Source organism: Cebus imitator, unplaced genomic scaffold, assembly GCF_001604975.1.
Source record: "Cebus imitator isolate Cc_AM_T3 unplaced genomic scaffold, Cebus_imitator-1.0 Scaffold289, whole genome shotgun sequence".
Lineage (NCBI taxonomy): Eukaryota > Metazoa > Chordata > Mammalia > Primates > Cebidae > Cebus > Cebus imitator.
In genome coordinates this window covers 1,342,956-1,349,624 of record NW_016107604.1, presented here as the reverse complement: position 1 = coordinate 1,349,624, position 6,669 = coordinate 1,342,956, and positions in this window count along the sequence as shown.

The window sequence follows — 6,669 nt, the reverse complement described above, 5'->3', positions numbered from 1 at the left end:
AACTACCAAGAAAAAAACATATATATATATATATATATATAAAATATACCCATGTTATATACGTGTGTGTGTGTATATATATAATATATATATATATATATATATGATATATGTAGACATATATGAATTTGCTACAGAGATTTAACCTTAGTTGGTTAAAGGAGCTGGCAAAACAGTCTCTGTAAGGTTACTGTCTTCGCATCTGATGCTGGAAATTCAAGTCCACAAAGCAAGCAGTCAGCAAGGGAAGACGGATGTAAAATAAGGAAGAGCAGAGGTTAAGTCCGAGCCCACAGGGACAAGCTGAAGCCTGTGAGAACCAACTGAAACCCGTGTGTATTAGTCTGTTCTCATGTTGCTAATAAAGACACACCCGACACTGGGTAATTTATAAAGGAAAGAGGTTTAATGGACTCAGTTCCACATGGCTGGGGAGGCCTCACAATCATGGTGGAAAACAAAGGAAAAGCAAAGGCACATCTTACATGGTGACAGGCAAGAGAGCATGTGCATGGAAACTCCCTTTATGAAACTATCAGATCAGTGAGACTTACTCACTATCATGAGAACATGGGAAAAACCTGCCTTTATGATTCAATTACACCCCACAGGGTCCCTCTTTTGAAACGTGGTGATTATTCAAGGTGAGATTTGGGTGGGGACACAGAGCCAAACCATATCAGCAGATTAGTTATTGTTGCCCCTGACTTTGATGGAGCTTTGCAGCTACTGCCTCACACCAACAGGGTAAACCAGAAGAAGACAAGTGACAATACGTGTGAGTTACAAAATAGCTGCTGTTTCACTTCCAGCCCCCAAATCTCAGAGAAGAACCTCTCTTATGGCTCCCACTAATTGGAAACACACAAGAAGGGGAATACGGGGAAGTGTGGGTCAGCTCAGGCAAGCCAACAAATTGCAAACCCATCACAAATGCTTTGTTATTGTTTTTTTTTGTTTGTTTGTTTTTTGTTTTTTTGAGACGGAGTCTCACTCTGTTGCCCAGGCTGGAATGCAGTGGCATGATGTAGGCTCACTGCAACCTCCACCTCCTGGGTTCCAGCAATTCTCCTGCCTCAGCCTCCTGAGTAGCTGGGATTACAGGCCCCAGCCACAACAGCTGGCAAATTTTTGCATTTTTAGTAGAGATGGGGTTTCATCATGACGGCCAGGCTGGTCTCGAACTCTTGACTTCAAGTAATCTGCCCACCTTGGCCTCCCAAAGTGCTGGGATTTCAGGCATGAGCCACTGTGCCCTGCCACTTTGTTGTTTTTTAATAGCAGCTTAATTCAGGTGTAACTTACAATAGAATGTGCCCATTTTAAGTGTACAATTTGATGAATTTTGATAATTGTTATTGATTATAAGCCTATAACCAGTAACCACCGGCACAGTTAAGATATAGAACATTTCCACCCTCCACTGAAAGTTCCTCATGCCTTTTTGTAGTTAATTCTTCTCTTGCCCTCAGCCTCAGGCAACCATTAGTCTGCTTTCTGTCGATATAGATTAAATTTGGCTGTTCTGAAATTTCATGTACATGAAATCATATATCTGTCTGTTTTCACTCAGTTAAATAAATTTGAGTTTCATATATGCTGTTGCATGTATCAATGGTTCATCCCTTTTATTATTCAGTAGTATTCCATGGCATAGATATATCACAGTTTGCTTACCATTCCCCTGTTAATGAACATTTGACTTATTTCCACCATTTGGCTATGGCAAATAGAGTAAATTCATTTATAAGAGCATTACATGGACATATTCTTTTTTTTTTTTTTGTATAAATGCCTATGAGTGAAATTCTTGGTCCATTCAAAAATTTTGCCATTTGTTATTGTCTGGTTTGTTACTGTTCTTATAATTGAGTTGCAAGAGTTCTTTGTATGTTCTGGATACAAATTCTTTGTCAGCTATATGAATCATAAATATTTTCTCCTGGCCTGTGGCTTGCCGTTTTATTTTCTCCAAGATGTGTTTCAAGTAGCAGCAGTTTTAAGTTTTGAAGTATAATTTGCTAATTTTTTAATGATTAGTGCTTTTTGTGTCCTAAGCAATATTTTCGTACCTCAAGGTGTATAATTTTCTCCTATGTTGTCTTTTATACATTTTACAGTTTAATTTTCACATTTAGATCCATCATCCATTTGCAGTTAATTTTTATATATGTGGTGAGCACTGAAGTCTATTTAAAAAACATGGATAGCCCGGAATCAGTGGCTCACACCTGTAATCCCAGCACTTTGGGAAGCCGAGCTGGTGGATCAGTTGAGGTCAGGAGTTTGAGACCCGCCTGGCCAATGTGGTGAAACCCTGTCTCTACCAAAAATACAAAAATCAGTTGGGTGTGGTGGCCGGCACCTGTAATCCCAGCTACTCAGGAGGTAGAGGCAGGAAAATTGCTTGAATCCAGGAGGCAAAGGCTGCAGTGAGCTGAGATTGCACCACTGCACTCCAGCCTGGGTGACAGAACGAGACTCTATCTCTAAATAAGTTAATAAATAAAAAATATGGACAATCAGTTGTTCCAGCATTACCTTGTCACTTTTCTCAAAGATCAATTGACCATATATGTGTAGTTCTATTTCTGGACTCTATATTTGGTTCCATTGATCTACATGTCTGTCCTTAGGCCAATATGGCACTGCCTTCATAGCTGTAGCTTAATCGTAAGTACTGTAAGACCTCAAAATTTATTCTTGTTTTCCAAAATTATTTTGGCTATTTTTTGTCCTTTTGTATTTTAAATCATTTATCAGATACATTTTAAATCATTTATCAATTTCTATTAAAAAGCCTGCTAAGATTTTGATTGAGATTACATTGAATCAATAGATCAATTTAAGGAGAATTTATATCTTAACAATGTTGAATGTGCCAAACCAGAATCATATTATTTCTCTTTAATTATTTATGTCTTCTTCAATTTCTCATAATAACGTTTTACCATTTTTAGTGCAGAGGTTTTGCACATTTGTTACTTTTATTCCCACGTATTTCAGTTTTTTGTTGCTATTTGTAAATTGTAGCTTTTAGAATTTCAATTTCTAATTGTTTATTGATAGTCCATGGTCTCTGTTCTTATCTTTATTCCTTTCTTTCAGTTTCTGGGTTTTTTTGTTTTGTTCTGTTTTTATTTTGTTTGTTTGTTTGTTTGTTTTGAGATGGAGTCTCTGTCACCCAGGCTGGAGTGCAATGGAGCCATCTTGGTTCACTGCAACCTCTGCCTCCCAGGTTCAAGCGATTTTTGTCCCTCAGCCTCCCAAGTAGCTGAAATTACAGGCATGCACCACCATACCCAGCTGACTTTTTGTATTTTTAGTAGAAATGGAATTTCACCATGTTGGCCAGGCTGGTCTCGAACTCCTGACCTCAAGTGATCCACCTGCCTGGGCCTCCCAAAGTGCTGGGATTACAGGCATGAGTCACTGTGCCCGGCTTCTTTCAGCTCCTTTGGATTTAGCTTGCTCTTCTTTTTCTAACTTTGTATAGGTGGAAATTCAGATCATTGATTTCAAACCCTTCTCTTTTTTTCTAAAATAAGCATTTATACCTATAAATTTCTCTCTAAGCACTGCTCTGACAGCGCCCCACAAACCTGATATTTTATTTTTATTTTTATTCATTTAGAATGTCCTTTGGAGAATCTCTTTTGGAGGATACAATGCAAGCATGGCAGTTTGACAGCCCTCACCAGAACCCAACCATGCTGGGACCCTACTCAGACATCCAGTCTTCAGAACTGTGACAAATTTCTGTTGTTTAAGACACCTATCGTACTTTGTTAAAGCAGCTCAGACTAAGACATCATCTAAACATTTGCCTTGGCATTTATTTATAAGAGCCTAGAGTCTCCTGAATGTGTCATTATAAAACAATTGCAGTTTCAGGCCTAGACTTAGCATCCAGTTCAACATCCAAATAGGTCAGAAGTTTTCCCAATAAACAGACCACAAATAAAAATACAGATGGAAAATGTCTGGGGTAGCAGGTAGGGTGACTCAGGTGTGGAAGCTTCTACTTTCCCCAGAAAAAATCATTTTATTATTGCTGTTAGAAGCAGTTCTAAGACAATGCTGTCATTTTAATATTAATTTTGAATATTGTCGTGTTTTATGTTAATGTAAGAAACAATTCTTTAGAATGGCTATGATCCACTTGAAGAAAACACCCATGGAGCTTACTGGAGCCCCAGTACCAGGTCCTAAGAGTCCTAGGCATAGATTGGAATCACTGAGAAGAAGGCCTCTTGTGCAATTATACCTTACAAATCAGTATTCTCAGGTATCTTTATTACAGTTTCCCCCAGCTGGTAAAATATTCTTTCCTCCATCCTCTACATGCATAAACACTTGACCTAAGCAAATTTTGGCTTTGCAATATCAGGATCAAAGAACAAGTGGTAAGGCCATAAAAGCATTATGTAGAGTCCCAGGAATATGTCTCTACTCATGCCAGCAGAGATTTCCTTCCAAGATCTCAAACCCAATTGCAGGCTTAGTGAGGTTGCCCTAAAATGTGAAATACACATAGGATCGGCAAGATATGAAATGTATCACGGATTTTTCCTTCTTCTTCAGAATTATAGCTCTCAGACAGGAGGAAGACAAATGCGACATGAGCTCTGAATTATTCTTTTTTATTTATACACTTCAGCAGTTCATTGTTGCCTTATCTCCTGGAGGTTGAAACTGATGAGAGGCTGAATGATTTCATGTAAGTCAAGAAAATGGAAATTGGATATGTTTGGAATAGCCGTTATATAAAATATGGTTTTGTTTATTACTTTTAACTTTGTATGGTAGACTATCTTGTTAATTCAATAAAAAAATTTATGAAGGTGAATAAGTAATGTTTGTAAGTTTCTCTAAGCTCCTTGGATGAAAGGTGCTATATAAAACCAAAGTATACTGTGTTGCATTATTATTTTATTTCATAAGCTCTGCAGCATAAAAAGCTGCAAATAAAATCTCCCACTGGGTTGGGGAAGATGATTATTATCTTCCTACTCCTGGAAATAGATTTTCAGGCTTTTGTGAAAGCAGCAACTCCTGCTTTTTGTTGCGGCACAAGTTTTGTATGCTCACAGGCAGATATTGACAGGTCAAGTTTCGTACGAGTTGTGTGGACAGCGCGCATGTGCGTGTGTGTGTGTATGTGTGTGGGCACGCATGCAGTGGGCATGTACATTCAAATGGGAAAGAAATCATGCAAAGGATGAAGCAGACATTTGATTAGGTGTCAGTGTATGTCGATATTTATTTTTGATGCTAGTGTGTGTTGCATTTCTGAAATTGGTACAATATTTTAAAAGTAGGCAACTTGAGAGGAACTTATTTTCAAGGTCCAGAAAGTGAAAAGAAAAATTTGTGCTTTGTCATCTTGTGACAGCACTGAAATTTATATGTCATGCTCCAGAATTCAATCACTCCACAAAGATAAATTGAATGCACTTATGAAATTCTCACATCATAATCCTAAGCTGTGTTTGATGAATTAGGATGTTTAATAAACATTTAATATCTTGACTACATTCAGGAGGTGATGAAGGGAGGCAAAGTATATGTGCCTCAAAAGTTTAAAAACTACAAAAGATAGTAGTATATGTCAAAACATGCAAAATGAGTCATCTGAGGAGTAAAGACTGTATTCAGAGGCAGGAGAGGCAGCCAAAAAATCAGAGGTAAATGTGACAGCAGTGTCATCAGAGGGACTGGCTGCTGGAATAGAATTTTCAGGGAGACAATGAGGGAGGCGAGGTTGGATATTTAGCTTGATAATGCAACAAATTGAAATAATATCCTAAATAGCTCTCCATTTTCTCTCTCAATTATAATTATCTACAATTGTTTTGTCCTTGATTTAAATCTGCAAATATGAATATGCCTGCTGCCCAGGATGGAGACACACAGTTGGTCTTGCTTTTCGAATAAATACAAAAGAACAGGCAATGACATGCATCTTGGTTGATGAGGATAACATTTAAAATATTTTATTTTGCAAGTTTTTATCCTAACTCTTCTTCATCCCATAGGCTCACATCGCTGTCAGCAGCCCTGAAACACTTGATATGGTTGCTATATCTCTTTCTATTTCTTTCCATCCTAACATCCTGGATCGGCTGTCAGCAGTCTTGAAAGTTTGATTTAAAGCAAAATCAAACAGATGTGGAAAAATTGAAACCCTCATACATTGCTGGTGAGAATGTAATGGTGCAGCCACTGTCGAAAACAGTTTGGCAGTTCCTCAAAATAGTAAATACAGAGTTATTAAATACTACATGACCCAGAAATTCCTAAGGATAAACCCAAGAGAAATGAAAACATGTTCACACAAAAACTTGTACATGAATGTTCAGAGTGGCATTATTAATAGTAGCCAAAAAGCAGAACAACTGAAGAGTCCATCAACTGATGAATGAACAGGTACAAAAAGCAAGAAGTATTGATACGGGCTACAACATAGATAAACCTTGAAACCATGTTAAGTGAAAAAAAGCCAGTCACAAAAGACCACATAGTTTATGACTCCGTTTCTATGGAATATACAGACTAGGCAAATCTATAGAGATGGAAAGTAATCTAGTGGTTGCCAAGGCCTGGGGAACACGGGGAGTTGGACAATGGGGAATGACTGCTAAAGGGCTTTTTTGGAGGTGATGAAAA